General features: G+C 46.8%; 1 protein-coding gene and 1 non-coding gene across 2 annotated transcripts in view; both read right to left on the reverse strand.

Moving 5' to 3' along the window:
- The window catches only part of TNR (tenascin R), a 463187-nt gene that overhangs the window by 390821 nt on the left and 44922 nt on the right, over nucleotides 1–27444 (reverse strand). The gene's annotated exons all lie outside the window — the stretch shown is intronic.
- LOC122708437 lies at nucleotides 239–345 on the reverse strand. The gene has a single exon (XR_006345209.1). It is a non-coding gene; the product is annotated as a U6 spliceosomal RNA (small nuclear RNA).

Consider the following 27444-nt stretch of genomic DNA (forward strand, 5'->3'; position numbering starts at 1 on the left):
CCACCCGATTCCTCTGGGTCTTCCCAGTGCACCAGGCCCAAGCACTTGTCTCATGCATCCCACCTGGGCTGGTGATCTGTTTCACCATAGATAGTATACATGCTGTTCTTTTGAAACATCCCACCCTCACCTTCTCCCACAGAGTTCAAAAGTCTGTTCTGTATTTCTGTGTCTCTTTTTCTGTTTTGCATATAGGGTTATCGTTACCATCTTTCTAAATTCCATATATATGTGTTAGTAAAATATGGAACGCTTCACGAATTTGCGTGTCATCCTTGCGCAGGGGCCATGCTAATCTTCTCTGTATCGTTCCAATTTTAGTATATGTGCTGCCGAAGCGAGCACTATTAAAAGATTTTAAAATACTTTGTCAAATAGGATCATAGTCACTGTGGAACAATACTTAACCAAAGTGACAAAAGAAGATTTTAAAAGCAGATAATCATAATAATAGATTGCTAAAAAAGGTAAAGAAACATTAAGATCTGTTATCAAAAGCAGATCAATAAATATTTCAAGAAAAGTTTGTCCTTTCTTTTTAAAAAATATTGATTTATTTAGTTTTGGCTGTGCTGTACGGGCTTTTCTATAGTTGTGGGGAGCGGGGGCTGGCTACTCTTTGCTGCAGTGCAAGGGATTTTCATTGTGGTGGCTTCTCTTGTAGAGAACAGATTCTAGGTCGCTTGAGCTTCAGTAGTTGCAGCTCCTGAGTTCAATAGTTGTGGCTCACAGGCTTAGTTGCTCCGAGGCGTGTGGGATCTTCCTGGACCAAGGATCAAACCCATGTCTCCTGCCTTGGCAGGCAGATTCTTTACTACTGAGCCACCAGGGAAACCCTGTCCTTCTTTCTTGATTTGCCTCCCTTGTCCCACCATGCTGCTGCCCTAGGTGACCCCATTCCTCTGGAGCTGGGCAGGTGAGTGGCCCTCTGCCATCATGGTCTTAGTTCTTTGCAGCAGCAGCAGCAGAAACAGGAGGAGGGTGTGTCGGAGCTCACCCCTCCTTCCCAGCTCTGGGCCACCAGGGCAGACCTTTCCACCACAGCGCACACAGGCCTTTCAGTGCAGCAGACAATCTCTGACCAATTGTTTGTCTGACAACTTTATCCTGGGAGGAAAAGCCAAGGCACCAGGGAGGGGGTGGAGTTCCAGGAAAAGACCTAAGAGAGGCAGCGCCCCGGCAGTGGGCTGAGCCTCGGTCAAGGAGAACAAAATCCATGTTTACTACTTACTGCTAAAGCAACCTTACCCGAGTCATTGAATGTTTTTGAACTTCATCTATTAACTAGGAATTAAAAATCTCTGCACGCCTCACTGGATTTTTGTTGGGGAGAAATAATACATAGGAAAGAAGTTTGAAAGCTGTAAAGGGCTACAGAAATGAGAGGTAAATGAAAGGTGTTTTCTATTAAGTAGAATAAGGAAGATCAAGAGTGACAGAGAAAGGAGGGAAGAAGTCAGAGGACTAGGAGTAAGTGCCAGCAGAAATGAATGCTTTCCCACAGAGAAATGCATTAGGCACCTTCAAATGTTCGTTCTTTTCTAGAAGATTATAAAGGAAGAGCTATTCCTAATGGGCATCAATTATACAACTTAAGAGTTAGCTCATGGCACCTGTGATTCGTTGCTAGCTATCGTGGTGACTCTTTCAATTATTTCCCCAATCCAGTCTGATACACAAAAATCTCTGCTTTCCTACCTTCGGCCACCCTAGAAAGGACAGTACTAAGGACGAAAGAAGTCGAAATGAGGGAGGAACAAAGTGATGCCCATTTCCCTTCTCCAGGGAGATGAACTGGGGTAGACTACTGTGCCTCGCAGACTTGGGTCAACCTGGTGGTAGGAGAGTTTATACCTTTTAAATATCAGATTTTCTTTCCTTACCTTGAATCTGTTGTTGCTTAGTCACTAAGTTGTGTGCAACTCTTTTGCAACCCCATGGACTGTAGCCTGCCAGGCTCCTCTGTCCTTGGGATTTCCCAGGCCAGAATACTTTAGTGGGTTGCCATTTCCTTCTCCAGGGGATCATCCTGACCCAGGAATTGAACCTGCATCTCCTGCATTGCAGGTGGATTCTTTATTGCTCAGCCACCAGGGAAGCTATACATTGGATCTACAGAATGAAAATCCCCAAGGTGGGGCCTTGGCATCTGTATTTTTAAAAATAGGCCCCAGGTCATTCTTATTTACAGCCAGATTCGAAAACCACCATTCTGTTTTCTGCCCTCCCAGCCACAGAAACCAATGTACAGGCTTGGCCACCTTCCTGCCACTCTTCAATTCACATAGGGGTCCCTTCTGGGGGATGTGGTATTGGAATGATCTTGCCTCCCTGCCTGCCTACCTCTCCTGCTGCTTTCTTTTTTCATATGTAATTTATTTATTTATTTGTTTGGGGCTGAACTGGGTCTTCACTGCTGCATGAGATTTTCTTTGGTTGTGGCAAGTGGGGGCTACTCTCTAGTTGCAGTGGGTGGATTTCTCACTGTGGTGGCTCCTCTTGTTGTGGAATATGGCCTCTAGGGCATGCATGCTTCAGTAGTTGTGGCCCATGGACTTAGTTGCCCCACAACATGTGGGATCTTCCTGGACCAGGTGTTGAACTCGTGTCTACTGCATTGGCAAGCTGATTCTTTACCCCTGAGCCACCAGGGAAGCCTCTCTTGCTGCTTTCTCACTCTCTCCATTCTTCTCCCAACCCAGAGACAGTCCTGGGAGAAGCACCTGGGAATGGGCTAGCTTGCAGCTGCAGGACATTGAGCGAAGGGGGATCTCAAAGACAGCATCCAGGGGGCAAAGATGGCACTGATGATAAAATAAACACAATTAAACACAATCGGCCTGCAACCTAGGGCTTGGCAGAGACAGGGAAACCGTGTAGGACACCACTGTGGTTTGGGTTGGAGAGACAGAGAAGAAATCTTTGCAGGTCCATGGCTTTGCCCTTCTGGGAAGGCAGAGAGACTAGGAAGCACCATTGAGGTAAGACCACCCACAGCACCTGAGTGTGATGAAAAGCTGTGGTCGGCCGGGGTGACTGGCTGTGCCGCCTCCCGTTTCCGAAGTAGCTAGGTGCCTCCCTTCTCCCCATGACTGTGTCTGTCCATGTTCCCAGTGACTATTCAAGTAAGGTGGGCAGTGATCTGGTGCTCAAGAAAAGAGAACTCTTCCAGCTCAGTCTGTTTATTTTGCTATTGATAAAGTTTATCCTTAAGGGTCAGGATAAAATAAGGCAGCCCTGCTGGCAGTCTCGCTTAAACAGCCCCAGCCTCCACAGCTAGTGTCTGGGAACCAAGCTGCACCACTACAGAGGCTGGGCTGAAGTTTGCTGAACATCACGCATCCTCCCTGCCCTGTGGGACAGCATGCTGGACCTGACAGCCAGGACACTGGCCAGAGGTCTCCAAATTTCTGGTCAGGTGTCAGCCCTCTGGACCATTAACTGTGTTTACTGAACACCTACTGGGTACTGGATGCTAGGCCAACTGCAGGGGAAGGGGGAGGGACCACAGTAACAGAAAACATAATCCCACCATAAAAATACCCAAGTCCAATTATGCTGGGCCAAATGCCCAGTTATAGGAGCATTCTATTACAAGGTGCTATCCCCAGCCCTGGAGGCAACGTCACAGACTGTTATTGACAAGACATGGACTAAAAACAAAGGACTGTATTGGGGTAGAGGGTGGTACTGAGGAAAGGAGGGATTGGAGTGAGGCTGGAAGAGCTGAAGTTCCTTTGGAAGGGGCCAGGGTCGAGCAAGTAAGAGTGAGTTCCACAGAAGGCTGAAGGACATCCCTATGAGGACCAGGAGGAGAGCAAGCAGAGGAGCAGAGAATTCTTCAGAGGGAGGAGCAAGGCCTGGATTCTGTTTCCAACTCGAGTTGTTTCTTGCTCCGGCTTCAGTGCTTGCCTGCAAGGGGTAAGGGGATTCAGGTACCAGTCACTGCCCCTCCATGAAATCCGTGGCTCCTCCACCATCCTGCCTGTGGGCGCAGAGCAGGAGATGGAGCTCCCCCGGCACTGTGTAGCCTCCTCCTAAACACAACCTGGCCTTGGCTTTGAGAAGAAGTCCTGGCCGAGAACCACGTAGGCCCCCAACTGAACCTCATTGCCAGCCAGCCAGCTGCTCCATCTGAATGCAGGCCACTCCTCAGCCCCAGAGTTTCTAAATAAACCAAGAGAAGTCATTTTGTCCCAAGAGACCGGGCTGTCTCTTGAAATACAGAGATGTTTTGTCTGGAGCCTCCGTGCTTCCTGAGCTGTTCTTCTTCGGCGAGGAACAGGGCTTAGATTGAAGCGGGTTCCCGTCTACAGCTGAGAGTCTCAGCGGGGGCAAAGAGGGTAGGGCAGGGGAGGCAGAGACACGGACAGAAACACTTTTAGTTGCGCCCTGACGTAATAAATGGGACCGCTAAATGAACAAGAGGGGAAGACAGAAGAGAAGCATGACAGAGAAGGCAGGAGGGTGTTGAGATGGGAAAGGGGCAGTGAGAGAAAGAGATATTGACAGAGATATAGAGGAGAGATGCTGGCAGACTGTCAACGGAAACATCCATGCCGAGACAGGAGAGAGAGATGGGAAGATTAGGAGAAATGTACAAAGGCAGACAGCTTGCAGCAAAATTCTGGGACTGTGGAAATGCAAGAGGGATGGAGGCAGAGAGGCAAGGAGTCAAAGCGCACGCTGAGACAGAGAGAGTTGCAGTGAGGGAGCACGGAGGAGGGGAGGGGAAGGCGGAGAGAGGACCGGGTGGGAGGAGGGGGGGAATAAAGGGACACTGTGTGCACTTGGGGTCTGAGTGTGAGGACTAAATACCAACGCGTGTTTAAAAACAAAAGAGCAGCGTTATCTGTCTCGTATGCATCCTTGTGTAGATAAACGGCTTTGAGTGGACCCTGGGACAAGACTGTCTGGGTCTAAATGCTGGCGACACCGGCTTCTGGTGGTGCGAATTTTGGCAAATTAGGGAACTGATCTGAACTTCTCTCTGGGATGGGGATCACGTTAGTACTTCTTTATGGGGCTGTCATGAAGGTTGAAGATTCATAGATAGTACGGTATGCACTTAGTACAGTGCCGGCACAGAGCAAGACCTCTGGGGGGCTCTGGTGCGGCTGGGGGGCTGCAGATGTGGGCAGAGTGTGGGTGCACACAGACAAAGGGGGACAGGAAGGATGGGGGGCAGGGAGAAGCAATGGCTGAGGTGAGCCCTCCTTTTTTAGTACAAATCTCTTGTTTGGAGTCAACATACTATTTGTTGTGAGCCATGGGGCTGAGGAGTGGAGATGCCTTCCAGCAATGGATCAGCCCAGCCCACAGCGTCTAAGCCAAGAAAGAAGAGGAGAAAGGAGACATCGGCCAGTAACAAATGAGACTGAAGCTGCAAGTGAGTGAATGGCTGGCTGGGGATGCCATAAGACCCAGAGGAGGCTGAAGTCAAAGACAGCCAAGGTCAAGCTGGCTCTCCTGGTGGGCTGCTCCAGGAAGAGGGAGTGGGAGGGGTGAAGTGCAGGGGAAGACAGTCAGAGCATGGCCTGTGAGGAAACCTATGAGGAAACCCTGTAGGTCACCCCATGGCTCATCCGTCAGAAAGCCCAGGAAGGGGAGTTGGGTGAAATCTGCCATCTTTCAGGCAACATGCTCCTTTCTCCTGCCATCCAGAGGACGGGCTTTTTAAATTCCTCCTATGATGATGTGAAGGCTTCCTTGGTGGCTCAGTGGTAAAGAATCTGCCTGCCAATGCAAAAGACTCAGGAGACGCAGGTTTGATCCCTGGGTCAGGAAGATCCCTTGGAGAAGGAAATGGCAACCCACTCTAGAATGCTTGCCTGGGAAATTCCATGGACAGAGAGGAGCCCGGCAGGCTACAGTCCATGAGGTCACAAAGAGTCGGACATGACTCAGCGATTAAATAACAACAAAAGTGATGTGAGACTTAAGAAATGACTTCCTCTGGGAAAGACGTCACACTCTACTAACTGGATTCAGGACGGTCCCTGGGGCAGAGTCACTGATCGGAAATATTTTTTCTGGGAGGAAAGACAAGGATATAAGAAGCACGGTGAAAGAGACTGAAGCTTGTTCTGCTGCAGGGCCCTGTCTTCAACCTGAGGTTGGCTCTCCTGAGCTCAGGGTGGGCCAGGATTAGGGAACCAAGGGTGGAGAGAAGGTTAGGGAACCTTCTTCCATTCTCCCTCACTGACCAGAACTAGCACTAACGCAAAGGTCCCAGCACACCTGAGCATGGTCTTTGCATTCAGTAGGTGCTGCTCACTGAATGTTTTTGGTCACCAGAGATGGTTCCTGAATCACACAAGACCCTCAAGGATGGTTTTAATCCTGAGGGGGGAGAAATGCAGGAATTCAGGATCTTAAATCCACACTTTGCTGAACTAGGCTCTTGGTGCTGGAATTAAGCCTGCAGCAACAAACAGAAAATCACGTTGAAAAGTTAAAACATATTAATTACTGCCAATGCTCATTTGTGATTATGAATATTATAATCATAGCTATCACTTACTGCAAGCCTCCCCAGGGGCCAGTTGCTTCTACACATAAGCTCGTAAATCCTCACAATGACCCTACAGAGTGGAGATTAGAATTCCCTGTTCTAGACAAAGACACAGGCTTGGAGAGGTGAGTAATGCTGTCACTCAGAGTGGCTTGGAGCCTCCACTCTTCCCACATCTAAATCTACCTCGGGTGTCCTTAAGGAGAGGGGATTTCCTTTCATTTCAGATTCTACTTTAAATGTACTTTCACTGGAAGGTAGTACCGCCCTCTCCTGATTCACACCATCTTCTGTGTAGGATGGAGTGAGAGGCTCCGTGGAAAGTGTCTCTGTGAACCAGACGTGACCCCAGAACTCTGGCAGGGAGGCTAACCCTCCTGAAAGATGCTCACCCAGAGACAGGTGGCAGTTCTCCTCCCATGCAGACTGCTGGGACTGCTGCGGGGAGCAGGAAGGGGGTGTAGCAGGGAACCATCCTCTCAAACTCTTGTGTAATAGGAGGGGTGCAGAGCCTGCTGCCCTCTTCCTCTGGAGACCTGCACTTTCTATGAGGGTGATACAATGATACAGCTTCCCTCTTCTAATTGTCCAAAAGTTTAAAACTTTACTGCTCCAGGAAGCATTCTCTGTGTGGCTAGAGCTATGAAAGCCCACAAAATAACAAGGCTACCGTTTCTCTGTTTGCAACAAGATTCAAGCTATTCTAAACTCCCGTTCCCAGAAACAATGGATGGGTTTGGGGGCAAGGGGTTGGCACCACCTGGGCAGGGGTCTATGGGCCTGTGATGGCTGACCCTACTTCCCCTTTTCTCTATTTACTTGAGTGACTTCTTGTAGTGCTCATTGCATCCAGAAGAAGTTGTCTTAGTCTCTGCAGGCTGCTGTAACAGGATCCCATAGATGGGGTGACTTTTATAGACAGATTTACTTTCCACAGTTTTGGAGGCTGGGAAGTCGAAGATCAAGGTGCTGGCAGAATCAGTGTCTGGTGAGAGCTGGCTTCCTTATTCATGGATGACCATCTTCTCACTGTGTCTTTGCATGATAGAAGGGGTGAGGGAGGTCTCTGGGGTCTCTTTCATAAGGGCAGTAATCTCACACAGTAGAGTTCTATCCTTATGACCTAATCAACTCCTTAAGGACCCACCTCCTAATATAATCAACTCAGGAGTTAGGATTCAACATATGAATTTCAGGACATGAATGTTCAGTGTGCAGATGGTTTGTTAGAGAATAAGCTTCCATGCTCTTCTGTCCTTATCTCCTTGCTAATCACTCACACACACACACACACACACACACACACACACACACAGAGCTTATTCCCATAAGAGAGCAAGGAGCCCACAGAGGTCTAATCAAGAAAGATAATAAAGTCTTGTCCTAGAAAAATCAGGTTAATACCCAGCTCTTTACAGGCAGTAAGAGGCAATGTGCTACCAATACTGATCAAATTCAGTCCAGATGTGACCAATCCCACAATCTCCAGGGCAGAGCAGCTTTCAATGGAATAATTTTCCTAATGGAGTGACTGCTGCCACCACCCTCCTCCAGAAAAGACCCCAAAGACACTTAAATTGGCCAAGGGTGAGCCAGTGGAAGGAGCTGAGCCACCTTCTCTGTCCGAATCCCTCCAGCACGAGGTAGGTGGTCACACCCCATGGTCTGGACATTCACACAGAGACCAGTGCGGGTGCCGGGCCAGCACCTCTCTGCCCATCTCCCCCCCTCAGCCCAAATGCCTGCAGTGGGAGGGCAGGTGTGATGGTGGAGTTGGGAGGCAAAGAGGGAAGGGAGGAGGGGGAATGGAAAGGACAGACCAGACCGAGAGGGTGGTGTGAGAATGCATGATGGTGTGGGTTTGGGGAAACCCCAGGAGATCAGCTTCCAACGGTGATTAATTTAGTGAGAGAAAATAGATTCTCACTGCCAGCCACCAAGCCTGCAGAAGCTGACAATGAAGCGATCAGCTCCACATTCAGGCAGCTCTGGTCCTGTGAGAAGGCAATCTGTGAGCTTCGAGCTGCTGCACCAAGGAGAGTGACTGTGGGGAAGGAACCACCCTGCTCCTGGAGAGGAAGATGGTAACTCTTTCTACAGCTTGCCTCTGGACTCTGTGGGATGCAGGAACCCAGAGATGGAAGGGGGTCCATAGAGATACCGATGCCTTGCCAGTCCCATCCAGGAAAGTGTCCATGTGGCATCTCTCTGCTGGATGTGTGTGTCATCCTGACTCTGTTGTTGGAGGAAGGCTGAAAATCCATCTTCCTTTCTGGTGGATATGACATGAGGGCTCCCAAAATATGAAGCCACTCATTCATTCATTCAACTCAACCAAATAAACTTCTACTGTGTTTCCATCCTGTTAGGCACTACGGATCCAACAGTGTGGATAAAATGGAAGCAGACCCTGCCTTCCCAGAACTTAAAGTTTAGTGAGAGAGGCAGAAAATCAATCAAGTGATGAATGGATTTCACCCATCCATCCCTTTAGATGCACATGGTTCCAAATAATCGGAGGGAACCGGTTAGAACAATAAAGCCTGAGACAGCATGAGACTTCAGTATCATCTAGCGCATCATCATTGGACATGTGAGAGAGCCCAGAGGGGTTGCATAATGTCCAAAGTCACACAGGTAGCAAGTGGCAAGCACAAGGACAAGGACCAGAACTTTAATTAAACACTTAGCTTAATGTTTTCTTGTCACAACACACACCACAGTCCAAAGAGACCCAACACAAATGAAGCATGTTCAACGTTTCCTGATGTTCTTCAAATACCCACTCTGTTGAACGAAAGTGCAAGTTGCTCAGATGTGTCCAACTTTTGTCACCCCATGGCCTATACAGTCCATGGAATTCTCCAGGCCAGAATACTGGACTGGGTAGCCATTCCCTTCGCCAGGGGGTCTTTCCAACCCAGGGATCAAACCGAGATTTCCCACTTTGCAGGTGGTTTCTTTACCAACCGAGCTATCGGGGAAGCCTTTCTTTGTCTAATGCTCTGGAAAAAAAGTGTTCTATCATCAACTAAGTTTGGGAAATGCCAGCACTGTGTCTTCCTTATAGAGGCTGACAGTGTACATGATCATATTAAAGGCTCTGAGGTCTGTGGATTCATCATTGTCTAACGCAGTGTTTCACAAACTGCTTTGACCACTGAAGCCCTTTTATTTATGTAGCACATCTTAACTGCACACTGGGATTCCTCAGGAGCTTTGCAAATCCCAAATAAATTAAAGTTCTGTGGATTTTAGATAGTTGACCTTCCTTCGCTGGCTTTCCCCGCCCCCTGTTTTCTTGTGTCAAACAGCCTTGGTTCCTTCCCTCTAAGTTACATTACATCTGAGTCTTCATTCTCCATCAGCTCTCTGAGACTCCACATTTCTGAATATCCTTTTCCCCCTAGAATTCTGGAGTTCATCCTTTCTTGAATTTCTTCAATTTGCTCTCGCTGACAAGTTACTTCTTTCTGTCCCTTGGTAATTGATATTCAATCTACTACAAACTTGCTTTTTTCCTAGGTGATCAAGGAAAGCACTTGAAACATCACTACTCATCTTCTTATGCATAAATCACAAATCCAATAACTGACCTGCGACCTTTCTCCACCACAATGTGCTTCTCCCCATAACAGTTCATTCATCTATTTGAACAATACTTATTGAATGCTGATCACAGGTCACACTAAAGGCTACTTGCCCAGCGATTTCTGTCTAGTTAATTCCACTGGTTAAGGAACTTTGGACCATAAAGAAGGCTGAGCTTTTGATGCTTTCGGGTTGTGGTGTTTGAGAAGACTCTTGAGAGTCCCTGGGACTGCAAGGATATCAAAGCAGTCAATCCCAAAGAAATCAACCCTGAATATTCGTTGGAAGGACTGATGCTGAAGCTGAAGCTCCAATATTTTGGCCACCTGATGCAAAGAGCCGACTCATCAGAAAAGACTCTGATGCTGAGAAAGATTGAAGGCAGGAGAAGAAGGGAGTGAGTGACAGGACAAGATGGTTGGATGGCATTACTGACTCAATGGACATGAGTTTGAGCAAGTTCTGAGAGATGGTGAAGGACAGGAAAGCCTGGCATGCTGCAGTTCATGGGGTCCCAAAAAGCCAGACTGAACAACAACAACAAAAGGGAACTTTCAGAATAAGGTTAAGTTCATAAGTTGACCACTTTGGAGTCCATGAATTTCATTCTGCCCATTGACCTTGACCCTCATTCTGACCTTGAATCCTGGCCAATATTCTCTCAAATGGGTGTCCTTGGACATGAAGAGAACAGGAAAAGATAATGTGGCTGGCCCAGTTCAATTTTTGACCTCTGCAGGGAAAAAAAACAACGAAAAAAAAAAAAAAAAAACCAAAAGTCCATGCCCTGGGACTGGAGGCATCACCACATAAGTGTGTCTAAGTGTCAGTTAGTTCCTCCTAAAATCAGCCATCCAGCCATTCAGGTTCCTAAGCATCTCTGAAACCATCTCCCTCTACTAAATTGTGTCACTAATTCATCAGGATATAGCTAACATGTGTCTTTGATTTCTTTTTACTCAAACAAACCTAATGTTTGTTTCTATTAACGGACTTATCTCTTTATTTTCCTGGACACTGTGGTTCATGTGTGTTGCTCAGAGATTTCATTTGGACCCGAAAGAATGAGACAAGTGACCTTAAAAAATACTCATTGTTTGGCAGTGGGATTATAAGCAATACGGTCCCTTTTGCAAGAAATGGGCTACCACCAGCTGTGTGACTGGGTCTGAATTTTGACAGCGTACAGGCATGCACATACCACACACACACATGAGTGTTTTACCATAGGAAGAAAAGAACTAAAAATTGATTTTTTTTTATGCACTTAAGTTTTCATGGAATCCTTTGGGGATTATTTTCATGGAATACAGCTTATTACTCCTACTTTCCAGATACATTTGGGAATATCTAAAATATAAGACAAATGACATTCTTATCATAGAGTCAAGAAATGTCATAGACAGCACACACAATCATTAATTTAAAAGACCATGTATAGACACAGAGACTTCCTAGCCAATCTTTGATCACAAAGCTCACAGCTTTCACCTACCACCAGGGTTCTTGGTTCTTTACCCTGAGTGGGTGGGAGAGACTACTTGGTGCTCAACTCTGCCTGCCCTGGTCGCTCTCTCTGCTCTACACCACACCCTTCTCTTACCTCTGGCAGCCCCATTCAAACCCCGAGTCCTTCCAGAACCCCTCTGCCCACTCTGGCCTCAACCACCCTTGCCCCCATCCCTGTATTATGGTCTTGTTACAAACACTTGTTTTTCCAAAAGCTTCATCTACATTAGTCTTGTCAATTCCTTACACCCACCGGAAAGGAAGCATGCTGTAATAGGAAGAACATAGCATCCAAAATAAATCAACATGTTCTTTCCCTTGCTTTCTTTTATTTCCCTTGTTTTCTCCCAGGCAACTTCCAGCTCGCCTCCTCCCCCAACTCGGAACCTGTCTCAACACTGGCAGGTCACGGTTAACCCCCAGGTGAACAAGACACATGATGTGCCAAGATTCATCCTTCCCAAGCATATCTTTCAGGCCCTTCCTTTCTTTTCAGAAGCCAACAGTGAAGACTGAATCCCTGATCAAGTCCCTGTTCCCCGCACCGAGAAAACGTGAGCCAGACACAGACAATGAGAGACAGATGCCCCTGTCAGAATTCCGTGCTTCAAGCGAGATGTAGCCCAGATGGCTCAGGCTAAGGACTCCCTGGCCCTCCCCATCTTCTGCTGTTAGTCCCCTGTGCACACCTTCCCCTCCCCAGAACACTCAAACCTTTCAACAAGTCGGGTGTGAACACACCAGCCATCTCAAACACCCAGGGATTTGGGCAAAGTGTTAAGAATCAATGTAAACAATACATACTAATTGCTGCTGTGACATAAGTTATAAATTAAATTAGATGGGCCAGAATGCTGAGCTGTCCTCCCCCAGCTTCCACCGTGAGCATCATGGTAAACCAGGCATCTCAGAGAGCAAAAGCCAATTTCTTATGAGCACCTTTTGATGGGTTTCCCAGGTAACGCTAGTGATAAAGAACCTGCCTGCCCAGAGACCCTGGTTTGATCCCTGGGTTGGGAAGATCCCCTGGAGGAGAACATGGCAACCCACTACAGTATTCTTATCTGGAGAAGTCCATGGACAGAGGAGCCTGGAGGGCTAAAGCCCATAGGGTCGCAAAGAGTAGGACTGAAGCAACTTAGCACGCACATGCACACCTTTCGATATTTCAGTAACTGGACCCCGCGATGCTTTGGGCCAAGGTCACCACTAGCTCTGCTATGTGCTGGGGTTCTAGGTATCCTGGGTCAGTGCACAAAGAAGCCCTCACACAGGGATGGACAAGCACCCCTGCAGCTCCCATGCTTTCCATTGGAGTTGCAGCCTCAGAGATCAGCACTTCAGAATCAGCCCTGCCTTGGAGGAGTGGCCTGGAGGAAAAGCTCTCTAAGTACCTAGGACAGGCTTGCTGTTCTCTCCTGTGGGACTGCTTGGGAAATCCCTGGGCCTGAAGCAAAGCAGATGCTAAAGGAACATTAGTTGAGTAGATGAATGAATGAACAATGAATAAGAGAATGAATGAATCTATTGGAAACCCCAAACACCTTTGTTTTACTCACACCCACGTTTTGTTCAGTTTTGTTCCCTGGAAGCCCTTGTCTTTGCCACGGGCAATGCTTAAAGCTGGCTCAATTCAACAAAATCCAGAGGCAGCCATGAGGGTTTGCTGTTCTGTTAAATCATGATGGGGTGGGACCTGGGCCTGGGATTCTATTAGTTTTTTTCCAAGAATTCCCCACCCACAGAACAGTGCTCTCCACGTTGCTGGCATCCTTACCTTTTTGCCCCTCAGAGAGTGGCATGCTACAAGGCCAAGTCTGCATCTTCTGTACAGAAGCTACAGAGGATATGATCAAAGTCTACGCATTTAGCCAACAAACATCTACCAGTGACGTGTGGGTGCCTGGCACCATGCCGGGCTCTGAGGATTCAGAGGTGAATGAAACACAGTTGCTGACTTCAGGGGGCTCACAGTCTAGTAGAGATCTGGCAACCAAACAGCAACAGTTCTGGCCCCTGTAGGCCTCAGGGTCTGGGATGTCTCCATGATATGTCAGGTACCTTGTCACTGATGGGAGCATAAAGCCCAGAGACAACCAGAGGCTTGTGCTGGGTTCACTGCTTTTCTGGTTCCCTCCTGGGGCTCTTTGCCCTCCACCAGATGATGCAGCAGCTTGTCCATCCAGAGCACCCTGGGCAGCACTGCAGCGCCTTTCTGTATATCCCCTCTGTGGAAAACTTGTCACAAAGAGCACTTGTTTCCCCAAGGACAGCTGGAGTATAGCCAAATACCTTTGCCTACCTCGGGCTTTCTTCCATTGTTTTCATCAGCAGAAATCCCAAGCGCCAACTCCCTTTTAGATTGGAGGCCTGCAGGCTGGCAGGGAAAGAGACACATTGGGAAAGAGTCCTGTATGTGTGCTTTCATTAAAGCAGGCAGTTGCTTGCCAGACTGCCAGTGCCTCTGAATACGTGTCTTCCTGGGGTGATAGAGAATCAATTGGCTTGATGCAACTTTTGGATCCTTGCTAAAACCCTGGCTTGGGTCCCATGGAGGCCCTGAGACAGACATCAATAACCTTGTCTCTCATTGCCTTTATCAGCCTCCATCCAATGCCATTAGAATGCGCCAATATTTATGTCCAGTTGAACGGCACTGCCGGAAGCAGCATTATAACAGAGTGGCCAGCCATGGGGAGTAAAGGAAGGCTGCAGGTTGAGTTTTCACTCCCTCACTCTGCTTTTGTTCAGTCTCGGGCCAGAGGGCTTGTCTCTTCCCAAGTCCTTCTCTCCATCACCTGGGGCCAGTTTCCACTGCCACTCAGAGGCTCAACATTAATAAAAATAGGTAGTATTTGTTGGTATATAATGGTCAAGGCATACTATTTTACATGCCTTCACTATCTCATGCAATCCTCTCAAAATTCAGCATAGTAAGTGGCATTGCTATGGAAGCAATGAACAAATCAAGGCTCAGAATGACTGAGAAGGAAGCTCAAGGTCACGCAGTTGTAAACAGGGTTACAGGCAGGGTAACAAGTTCAGATAGAAAGAATCGGGTTTTAGCTTATATCCAGACCCGATCACTATGTGCTTTTACTCAATTATACTGCCTTGTGTTTTTTAAATTCAATAAACATATAATTATTGAGTACCTACTATGTGCTCCTGGAGAAGGAAATGGCAACCCACTCTAGTACTCTTGCCTGGAAAATCCCACAGATGGAGGAGCCTGGTAGGCTACAGTCCATGGGGTCGAAAAGAGTCGGACATGACTGAGCGACTTCACTTTTCACTACTATGTGCTAGATACTGTCATAGGTGGATATTGAAGGTACTAAGACAGATGAGGTCTCTGTTCTAGTGTAGGGACATTGTAAAACAATAAACACACCCACAAGAAAATATTGCCTGGTGATAAGTGTGTGCAGAGAGTTAAAACAGGCTGATGTGAGAGTGAAAGATTGGATGGCTACTTTCAGATGGAGTGACCGGAAGTCCTCTAGAGGAGGTGACATTCAGAATGAGTCATGAAAGGCAAGGAGGAGCTGGCTACATGACCTTCAGGGGCCCAGCTAGTAATCCCAGGATGGGTTTGAGGAAAGGAGGAAGGACCAGAGTGGAAGAAACTTAGCAGGTGAGTGGGACAGAGGTGGGAGAGGTAGGCAGAGCTGACTTCTCCTGGCTTATATGCCAGAAGAAGCCATTTGTATTTAAATTTGATAGTGATAAAAAGTCACTGAAGTGATAAGAAGTTTGATAGTGATAAGACTCTATCAGATGTAATTAAATTTCCCTCTGCTTTTGTGTGGAGAAGGGTCGGTGGTGGTGGTTTAGTCACTATGTTGTGTCCGATTCTTGTGACCCTGTGGACTGTAGCCTGCAGGCTCCTCTGTCCATGGGATTCTCCAGGCAAGAATACTGGAGTGGGTTGCCATATCCTTAGAGCAGAACAAAAGGAGAAACAGGAGTTGGGAGACTGCTGTGGTGGTGGCTTAAGAAGGGGTGGAGTCACTGAGGGAATAAGAGATGTGAACACATGCTGGATATGTTTCAGGAGCAGGTAAATTGGACTGGCAGATGGATTGCATATGAGGCATAAGGGAGAGAGAATCAAGAATGTCTCCAAAGTTTGGAGCAACCTGAAACAGAGCGACTTGGTGAATCATGATGTTATTTATGGAAAGGGAGAGGGTTGGATGAGGAATTGATTGGAAGGCTTGGGGTTAAGAAATCAAGAGTTGTAAAAAAAATAAAAAGAAATCAAGAGTTGTATTTGGGCCATTTTAAAGTTCTAGATGTTAATTAAATATCTACATTAAAAAACTAGATATCATCTTGGAGAATGTACAGATATTGAAGAGGAAGAAGTCCAGGACTATCCCTGATGCACATTAACATTCAGAGGTAGAGCAGAGGAAGAGAAAGTCAAGAAATCTCAGCAGGGCAAGAAAAAACCTGGGGGATGTGATGTCTAGGAAACAGATGAAAAGTTTTCAGAATAATCGTAAAGATGAAGATGATGGTGGTGATGACGATTGAAGGAGAAGAAGGAGGAAAAGAAAGGGAAGAAGGACTAGAAGAAGCAGAAGAAGAAGAAGGGAAAAGGGAAGGAGAAGAAGAAAAAGAAAAAAGAGGGAGACACTGTCATTCTCCCTGTTTCATAGATGAGACTACCAAGGCCCAGAGAGGCTACTTAACGTGAAATCACAAGTTTTCCTTCTCCTGCATTCACTGAATAAGTGATGCCCAGTTCTTTCTTTTCACACCCTACAAATCAGCTTCTGAGCCTCAAACAGGTCCTGACTGAGTTCTCCGGAGGTCCTGTCCTTTTGCAGCCCTGAACTTGGTTTATTAATCTCTTTGTCGGTTTCAATGCCCAGATCAGGGGAAACCTGCTAGCTTAGCTGACAGACAAGCAGACTGCAGCTGTGGAGAGTAATCAGGCTTCCTATTTGGCTCTATCCTGCAACAGAAACCTTTTTTCCGGGCTCATCCCCTTCCCACATCCTCTGCTAAACACATCGCCTAGTGCTCGGGTCAGCCCTTGCTACCCCAAACAGCCCCAAATCCTTTCTCAAGACCTCATCCAACTCTTATCTCCTCTGAGAGGGCTTCCCTGAGACAACTACCCTATTCCTCTCTACAGTCTCTCAGAAATTATTTCATATATAATTAATTTTCATTTCTAATTAGGCTCAATTTTGCACTTTGTGTTGGCAAAGTAGTTGGGTTCCAGTGACACACTTCACAGTTGAAAATGTTATTATCAGAGGTGAAAATAACAATGAAGGGAGAGAAATGTATCCCTGGGTGTTAGCAAAAGGGCTAAGGGAGGAAAAGATATTCTGAAATGCCAATTAACCTTGGAGAAGAGGCACGCAAGAGCAGGGGGCACCAAGGAGGGTCTGAAGGAAGGGGCGAGGGTGAATGTGGTCTGGGGCATGACATTCGAGGCCCTAGAACCTGAGCTCTCTGCCACTGGAAACGCTCAGAACGTGATCCTGTGCAGCTAGACGTGGCCCTGGCTGGCCCTCCAGGGAGCAGGGCCATCTGGGAACTGAGCCTGGTTGCAGCATCCCTTCTAATGTGGCTCTTATCACATCCACCTGAAATGGACCAAATATGTCTGCACATGGAACATGCCCTAGCAATGGTCAGTATAACTGAAGAGTGCTCCAAGTTCCTTCCCCCAATATTTCTATCTGCTTAGAGTGTGAAATTTGTACGTTTGAAGAACAAAGCTTTGAATTTTGCTGCTATAATAATAAGGGGGCTCCTTTCCAAGAGCACAGCTGAGGGAACACAGTGGGGAGAGGTGAGTCACCCAAGGGATAGTCAGGTGGGGAAATGAAATTCTGCCCTAAATGGGGTCATCAGTGGAGGAGTGAAGATGAAGTTCTCATTAAAAGGGCAGTGGGAGGCATGGGAAAAATTGTCATGAATTTCATAAGCCCCTAGGATAGGCCCTATTTTCCTCCAACATATGCAGATGAATAAGACAGATAGGGTAAAGAGAGACACTTTATCATGCGCCACTCTGCGCACAAGTGAGGCTCTGCAGTGCCATCCCCCATGTAGGGAGACCCACCTCGGTCCTGCTTCACAGAAGTCCAAATAATGCTCATTTAGTTGTTCCACATACATTTACTGAACACCTATTAAGTGCAGGCCCCATTCTAGATGCTAGCAATATGTCATTGAACAAAACAGACACAGACCCCTGCATTTGTGAAGCAAATGTTCAAATGATGAAACTCAGACAATAAGCTATGAACATGATAAATGGTAACATAAATGGGATGCTAGAGTTGCTACAAGTCAGGTCTTTGAAATAGCCCATCTCTCCCAAAGCTTGGGCTATCCTAAATACTACATTCTCCTGTACAACATTGTTCTCTGTATCTCATCAGAAACCTCTGAGGCCAGAGTCACCACACTTCCCACTTCTCTCTTCTTTCATCAAGTACCCTCTCCTACCAAGACCTTGTCCTAACACACACAGTGGACCCAGAGAGGATGCTTAATCCCATGTGTGACATTGAATCAGTCATCCTTGTTTGGGAGCACAGATTCTATCCCCTGGCAGAAACCCTCTTTTAACATGATCTGTTTACCCTAGAGTCCCTTTTCTCCAGACCTTTCCCTGTGACACATGTGGTTATCCAAGGAGGGTAGATCTAATTTGGGGGAAAAGAGGAAAATCTCATTCCTATCATGATTGATTTCCCTTCCTCTCCAGCTTAGGTCTCCCAGGATCCCCATCTCCACTCGTCACCCACAACTCCTCCCCTCCTGCATAATTCTTGACCCAGAGGAGAGATGGGGATGAGGCAAATGCTGTATCCTTACCTGTGGGCCACAGGTGACTGTTCAAAAATTTTCCACAGTGAAGGTCTAAGAACACTTTGACTTCATCTCATTTTTAGCACATATGTGTACATGTGTGAAAGGGAGAAAATGGTATCCTTACGTGTGCCCAGCACTAGGAGACATGGGCACAAGCATTCTTGGGTAATAGATCATGGTAATAGTACATCCCAACTGCTCTCTTCTCGAGGCTTCCCTGGTGGTCCAGTGGTTAAGAATCTGCCCTGCAATGAAGGGGACACTGGTTCAATACTTGGTCCAGGAAGATCCCTCTGCCGTGGGGTAACTGAGTCTGCGCACCACAACTCCTGAAGCCCATGTACCCTAGAGCCCATGCTCCATCCACAACAAGAGGAGTCACCACAATAGGAGGAGGAGTCACACAGCAACTTCCCTGACAGCTCAGTTGTAAAGGATCTGCCTGCAATGCAGGAAACCCCGGTTCAATTCCTGGGTCAAGAAGATCCCCTGGAGAAGGGAAAGGCTGCCCACTCCAGTATTCTGGTCTGGAGAATTTCATGGACTGTATAGTCCACGGGGTCACAAAGAGTCGGACATGACTGAGCGACCTTCACTTTCACACTGCAACTAGAAACTAGCCCCCCTTCACCACAACTAGAAAAAGCCCAAGCAGCAATGAAGAACCAGCACAGTCAAAAATAAAGTGAATAATTAAATTTAAATTACTCTCTGGTCCTTCACCTCTTCTCCTATGTATCATATCAAGTTCTATAAAGACATCACTAAGCTGTACCTTCAAATTCAGTGTATGTGAAAAATAGAAAAATAAGACCTAAAAATGCAGTGCTTGGATGCACCAGAGTTCTTTGAGATCAGTCCTAGGCCCTTTTCTCTTCTCACTCATACTTTAGTCCTGTCCAGCCTCACCCATGTCTTCTTTTCAGATACCACCTCTCTGCCTATGACTTACAGGCTTATATTTGCAGTCAGATGTCTCTTAGAACCGAGCAGCTCACAACATCCCAAGGGATGTTTCTGCTTGGTTCACTACCAGGTTCCTCAATGACACACAGCCATCACAGACTCATAATCTTCCTACCACCACCTCCAAGCCTGGACCTCTTCCATTGTCTCTTATGTCAGCAATAGCTTCACCACCATCCGGGGTAGAAGCCAAAAATCCAAGCATCACTGTTGACTCTCCCTAGCTCTAGCTCTCATGCTCATAGTCTAGCCACAATCCTAACAATTTTGCTTCCTAAGTATCTCTTTAATCTAGCTATCTCCCTTTGTCTCTGTTGCCACCACCTTCATCCCCAAACTCATCCCTTCTCATTTGGATCACTTTAAGGTTTCCAGTCAACCGGCACCTGACTCTGTCTCTAATCAGATCTTCATGCTGCAACCTGAGGAATTTCTAAACGCAAATCTGAAAGAGCCTCCACCCTCACCGCACCTTCATTTGCAATGGGTGTTCAGTCATGTCCAACTCTTTGCAACCCCACGGACTATATCCTGCCATGCTCCTCTGTCTGTAGGATAATACAGGCAAGAATACTGGAGTAGAATGTCATTTCCCTTCTCCAGGGGATCTTCCCAATCCAGGGATCAAACAAACATTTCCCGCATCTCCTGCATTGGCAGGCAGATTGTTTACCACTGAGCCACCTGGGAAGCCTGTCCATGGAATTTTCCAGGCAAGAATACTGGAGTGGGTTGCCATTTCCTACTCCAGACACCTACAGTTACTTCGATGATTTCCTGTTGCTCCAAGAAAAGATAAAAAAAAAAAAATGTGTTGAGCTTCCCTTTGGCTGAGTGGTAAAGAATCTGCCTGCCAATGCAGGAGATGCAGGTTCCATCCCTGGTCTAGGAGATCCCACATGCAGCAGGGCAGCTAAGCCTGTGCGGCACAACTACTGAGCCTGTGCTCCAGAGCCTGGGAGCCACAACTGCTGAGACCACCTGCCCAACTACTGAAGCCTGTGCGCCCTAGAGCCCACGCTCGGCAACAAGAGAAACCACTGCAATGAGAAGCCCGTGCATGGCAACTAGAGAGTAGCCTCTACTCGCGGCAACAAGAAAAAAGCCCATGCAGCATGAACACCCAGCACAGCCAAAAATAAGTAAATAAATTATTCTTAAAAATCCTTGTGTTGTGAGCTGAATTGTGTCCTCCTGCAAAATTCACATGTTGAAGTAGTACCCCACCCCGGTACCTGAGAACATGACTGTCTCTGGACATAGTCTTTAAAGAAGTATTTCAGTTAAAGTGAGGTCTTAGGGTGGATCCTAAGTCAATATGACTTGTGTCCTTATAATAAGAGGAAATTTGGACCCAGACAGGCAGAGGGCCAACCAGGGAGAAGAGGACCATCTAGAAGCCATGGAGAGCCTCAGAAGATGTGAACCCTGCCGACACCTTGATCTCAGACTTCTAGCCTCCAAAACTGTGAGACAAAACATTTCTACTGTTCAAACTACAGAATCTGCGGTGCTTTTGTTATGGCAGACCTAGCAAATGAAAGCATCGTAATAGGGCCGCAAAGTCCTCCCTGGCTCATAGATGATTTTAAAACACAGCCACAGAATTTTTGATCCTCTCCCTTCCAAAGGTAGCACCTAATTTTCTTCTTTTTAGATGTGGGCTATACTTAGTGGATCGCCTATAATAAATAGAACAGAATGGAAGTGGCAGCTAGTGACTCCCTAGATTAGAACTTAAAAGGCATCATGACTTCCTTCTCTCTCTCTGGCTCTTGAATCATTGCTCTGCACGAAGCCAGCTCTCATGTCATAAGGACCCTCAGGGAGCCCTATGGGGGGGTCACTCAGGGAGGTCTGAGGTCTCCTGCCAATAGCCATGTACATGAGCTATCTTACAAGACTCCACAGTCTAAACAGACTTTCAGGTGACTGCAGCTCTTGTGATGTCTTGACTGTGACTTCATGAGAGACCAGAACCAATAAGCTAAGCTGCTCCAGAATTCCTATCCCTGTGAAACTGAGATAATAAATGTTTGTTGTTTTCAGATGCTATTTTGAGACTGTTTATTATGGATTTTCCTGACCCAGGAATTGAACCTGGGTCTCCTGCATTGCAGGCAGGTTCTTCACTGTCTGAGCCACCAAAGAAACCCCATTTGTTATGCAGCAGTAGATAACTAGAACAGCTTGACTTGAACTCCTTTTCTAGGCTTGCCTCTTACCACTCTTGCCTACTCTCTGAGCCCAAGCCCCATTGGCTTGCTTGCTAGGTCTCAGATTTCCCATGCTTTCCAAGACCTTTTTTCTAGAATGCACTCCTACATTCTTCCTTAGTTGAGTTCTATTAATCCTTTGGATCACATTTCAAGCATTAATTTTTCATAGAAAACTTTCCTGACCTCCTAGTCTAGAAATATGCTTTCATTAAACCATATTCCTCTCCTTCAGAACACTTTCCTCTTATTATAGCTTATTATTATTTGTTCATTGGGGTGATTATTGAATTGATGTCTGTCAAAGAATTTGTCTGCAACATGGGAGACCTGGGTTTGATCCCTGGATCAGGAAGATCTTTTGGAGAAGGGAATGGCAACCTACTACAGTATTCTTGCCTAGAGAAACCCATGGACAGAGGAACCTGGTGGGCTACAGTTCATGGGGTCACAAAGAGTCCAACATGACTATTTAAGTCCAACACTTTCACTTTCACTTTTTTCTACTAGACTTCAAGCACCATGAGGCCAGAGATGGTGGTATTTTTGCTTACCTCTGTGTCCTATGCAAGTTAGTCAGTCAATACATATCAATAATTATTAGATGGATGGATGGAGGTAAGCCAGTATCTGCAGACATGTAAGTCTTACATTTCAGAATTGTCCTCTGTTAGGTGTCCCAGTTACAGAAACATCTGTGAACCTACAAACAGATTAATCAACCTGTAGCTACACATGAGTTAACTAGAGCTCAGACATCATACATTGTTTGCTTATTCATTTGATGCCATTAAAAATTCTTTTGCCTTCCTTTAGTATCATTATGAAATTTCTTTTCAAAATCCCATTCCTATATGTCACTATTTGTGAGTGAGGAGAGAACAAGGATTCTCTTCCAAATCTGGAGCAGATAAAGGGGAGAAGCCCCCACAGGTACATGGGTGGGGACAGGTGGGGTGGTTGGCACTCCTCTTCTTTACAACTGTGGGACATGATTAAAGAGGTGCAATACGGGGGTGGACTGGGCAAGGCCAGGTCTTCTAGAGTAAAGATACAGCAGCTCTGCAAATGGTGCAGTGCACAGTTTGTCTTAATTGATGAACCTTGGGGGAAGAAAGCCAAGGAGAAACGTTCATTGGTTATGATTTGGGTAATCCTTCCTGGTATAGACAATAACATGAGCAGCTCAGTACCTGACTGATATAGTGACCCTACAGGAGCAAGTTCCAACCCATTTTTCCAAGTAAATACCATAATTTTCAATAAAAATACATGCTTTTAAGTCCAAGAGCTTTATTAAATCAAACTATTTAGCTGCACTCAGGCTGCTTTGCCCTAGTTCATATCTGTGTTGTTTGTAAGTGTATTTTATGAATGACACTTCTTTAAAAGAAAAAAAAAAAACCACCAGAAACCTATTTATCTTGAGCCTCTTTATCTCAGGCTACTTTGCATGTATATATATGTACATATATCTGTAATTTCTCCGGAGCACCAGGAAGGCCAGACTTGGGAAGAGCTTTTATTCATTATTTAATCAAGGAAAGAGCTTTAACTCAAAAAAGAGCAGGGAAGGGGGGAGCTGGGGGGAACATCCAGGCAGGAGCAAAAGAGTCTGGGCAAGAGAGAACATTTTTATAAACAGACTCTTAAGATAAAAACCTGAACAAAGAGCAACAAACAGCTCCTTTCTACATCTTTTTTTTTTTTCTCCTTTTCTTGAAGCTTCTGACAGACTCAATTCTCTTCCTGCATAATCTCCTCTCATTTCTTTCTGGAGCAATGTCAGTGTTCTGAATACAGAAACACATCACCATTTGTTTCCCTTAAGGTGGCTCCTTCCTCTGGCTACACACAGAGGCGGGAAAGGCACAGCCCAGCCCCCACGTCATTCTCTGCTACAGTGATTTCAGAGCCTGCAACCCTCTCCACCCTGGGGACGCTTCCCCTCACCCAAGAAGGTTTTCCCAGGTTTCATTAACTTTGCAAGAAGCAGGTGGTAGCTGATAGTTAGCCTCAGTTCCACCTTGGGTAGGTCAGGGGAACTTGGCCCACAATAACCCAGAGAGTTAGGTTTCTTCCTCTCACTTCTTGCAGATAAGGGGACTGAGGTTTAGAAAGACAGTTTCAAGCTCATAAAAAGAATCGTGACTTTGGAGTCCATGATGAAATCTGACTGTCTATCCCCATGTTTCTTGCTTTCCCCATCAAAATATTTTCCTAGGAGATATTTCTTTGTGGTCTATATCTCCCTCCTCTTGTATTTCTCCCATCAGCTAGATCCCTTTACCTCGTTCACTTTCACTAATTTATTATTGCAACCACGGAGCATCTCCCATGTGAAGCAATCAAAGTACTCTGGCGGAGTCTACATTCTAGTTAAGGAAGACAGATAACGAACGAGCAAACATGTCCCATGTCAATGGTGATCAGTACCAAGTAAGGAGAAAAGACCACCCAGGATATAGGTGGAGGTGCCGGGGTGGGAGGGAGGGGACTTGGCCTTCTATAATGGGCGGTCAAGGAGGCCTCACGGAAAGGTGACCCTTAAGAGCAGACATGGAGGAATGGGGAGATTCGGTTTGAGCGAGAGAGGGTTTCTAAGAGGAAGGAACAGGAAGCCCAAAGACACGACTCTTTTGGCGTGTCTAAGGAAGAGTGAGAAGGCCAGTGTGGCTAGCGTGAAGGGTCAAGGAGGCATGGCAGATGAAGCTGGAGGAGAAAGGACAAAGTGGACCAGGAACAAGAGATCAGGTCAGTGACCTGGGGAGGAGAGCATGAGGGCCTTCTGCTGTAACAGCTTTGCTTTTTAACCCTAAGTGAGCTAGAAAGTTATTGGAGGGCTGTCAGCAGAAGATCTAACTTGACCCCTCTGCTCAATGTGCTAAAAACAGACTGGGGATGGGAAGGCAATGTTGGAGGAAGGAATTAGACCTGTTAGGAGGCACTGCAGGAATCCAAGTGCAAGTTGATGGAGACAGACAAAGAGATGAGACTAATTAGAGTTTGGAGAGACGTAGAAGGTGGAACCAAAGGGGTTTGCCAATGGCTTGATGGAGGATGCGGACAAAGAGAGAAATCAAGGATGGCTTCAAGGGTTGGCCACAGTAACTAGAAGAATGGAGCTGGCAAAACTGAGAAGGAGAAGACTATGAGAGGAGAAAAATCAGATGACAGTAAAGAGGAAGGAGGGAGTTTTGCAAAGAGAGAAGTTAAGAGATCGCCATGCAGGCGAGGAGAGTAAATGGACTAGGAAAATGCAGTAGTATTGCCCAGCAGAGCTGAGGGCTAACTTGAGGTTGGTGGCCATGAATAAAGTGACATTATGGTTAGGTTTGGGTTTTTTTTTTTTTCTTCCAGCCATTTTCAGCTGTATTTATATAAACATGGAATAGGCAGAGAGTTGGATCTAACCAAGGTTAGGGATCTGCCACCCCAGACACTGGGAGGACAAGATGCAGGAAGGAATCAATGAAGATTGTGCATGGGCAAAATGAAGACCAAAGGCACCCAAACAGGTTAGGAATAGGGTAGGGCAGGAGGGGTGAGCACAGTACAGAGTTGGCAAGATCAGTGGGTTTTGTGTTTTGGAAAGGTAGAAGAATTGTTAGGACAGGGATGAAAAAGGGAGTGAGCTGGGAAGTCAGGAGATGGTAGTCAGAGATGGGAAGCATTAAAATGGAGATTATGGATGAGGGTAGAAATCGGAGGTTCCAGGAAATAAGAATGGGAGTGGGTAACCCCCAGAATCATCTCCCCTGACATCTCCCATGTCTTGGGATCCCCTTCTTCTCTTCCACTTGTGTGCTTTCCCAAGAACCCTTTCTGATATTTACAGCATTAATGAATACAAATCTGACTCATTTCCTCTGCCCTTCCTTGTCCCTTCTTGTGTATTAGTGTGGGTCCTCAGAGAAGCAGAAGTCACAGGACTAAGCAAAGAAGAATTTCACCCAAGAGAGGGAATGCGGAAGGATGTGGATGAGGCTGGGAGAATTGTCCAACCACCATGAAAGAGAGCAGGTTGGGTGGAAACATCTAGATAGCTGGGCAATTGAACAAGGTTTGAAGTCGGCAATGCTCTTAGGGAGTCCTCTAGCTGGAGACACCCATCAGAGACCTGAAGGAACTGGAGCTGGTCTGCCTTGGTGTCCCCAGCATAGTCATTGTCTAGGAGCAGTCCATGGGAAGCATGGGATCCAGCTAATGCAGCCATAGATTTCAGAACACATCATCTGGGGCCCTCGGTCAATTTCACTGCCCATAATTGGGATTCTATGAAGTACATTCCCACTGATAGCTCCCCAATCCAGCATCAGAACTAAGCTCAGGAGTGAAGTCACTGCATTTTAATTCAATGTCCTGTACTTTTGAGCCTTTGCTAAGGTCTGGGTGCTGCCAGCTTCCCGAGAATTGCACATGGGCAAAGTGCAGGTTCCTTGTTTCCGCCACACACAGGGACCTTCCAGAGAAGGGACTCAGCTCCAGAGAAGCTTCTATGGCCTCAGGAAGGCTGCACTGCAGGGTTAGCAAGAGCTGGGTTTGGAGAGCATTGGGATGAGCAGACCACGGAGGTGGAAGCCGGGTCTCCTTGGATCACATTCATTGCTCCTCTTCTGACCCCAGCAGGCTCTGCATCTCCACTAAAGGGCCGTAATTTTTTTTTCCTATACATTTGGCATTCCTCACATCCTGCCTGATTCTCTGCCCCACTCATTGATACCTGAAAATTCAGTCCTTACGAAATATCACCTCAAAGGCTTTGTCCTCCTCCCCCTGCCCAAATTCTCCAGCCTTCTGCCCAAATAAACACCATCTTCAGCCCCCTGAGTTTGCTCTTTTGATTTCTCTTTTTCCCTCTACAATTTCTTTCACTCTGCATCACTTCGTAAAACCTGATATGTCATCCGTGCACTTTCTCTGCAGTCTATTCCTATACTTCTCTGCTTCCGCCAAAACATTGGCTCATGCTCCAGTTATCATCTCCCTGAACCCCCAACAGCTTTACTTTCTGCTTTTGCAGCTCCTTTTTTCCCATCTTCTCCCTTGTTCCTTCCTCTCTCTGTGTTCTTGCCTCATCTCTGACAGCTCCCCCTCCCCGCTCCTCTCTCCACCAGGAAGATGGACCTCCCAGATCCACTCACCCCACCCACACTTCTTCTCACCCTGGTCTTCAATGCTCACCCAATGCCTACTTTTCCAAATGGTTTCTCCTAAAATAGAAACTAAAAAGAAAACAAAAATATTCCTTCCAACAGTGGGGCCATTTAGAGCAAAGCCTTTCTGCAAACGGTCCAGCATCCCCAGTCCCCAGCTGGCCAGCAGGTGCCCCACTGGATGCACCCACAAGAACTGAGGATTTATTCATTTTTTTGTGGCTGTTGGAGCCAGCATGTGCGTTTCCTGACCAGGGATACAACCAGCAGCCCCTGCAGTAGAAGCGCGGAGTCGTAACCACCAGCGAAATCCCAAGGTGGGGATTTTAGAGCGAAGGGTTGAGGCTGGAGTTGGAGGAATAAAGAAGCTTGGAGCAGGGATTCTCCAGGTGGTCTCCTCAAGGTCACTCACTAGTGAGCGGCGAAGCCAGAACGCTTGTACAGTGACCCGCAGTCCAATATTCCTTCAACTTTATCTTAATGGCGCTCCCAACCAAGAAGAAATGTCAGCTTGGGGTGAGAGCCTGGACTCCTCATGCACCAGACTCTCACGAGCAGTAGTGCGGGGCTCAGCAGGGAGCTTGCTGGGCAAAAACGCAGCATCTGGGCCCCTAGACCCGTGGAGCTACTCTCTGCACTTTCA

The sequence above is a fragment of the Cervus elaphus genome, chromosome 14 (genome assembly GCF_910594005.1).
Source record: "Cervus elaphus chromosome 14, mCerEla1.1, whole genome shotgun sequence".
Taxonomy (NCBI): Eukaryota; Metazoa; Chordata; class Mammalia; order Artiodactyla; family Cervidae; genus Cervus; species Cervus elaphus.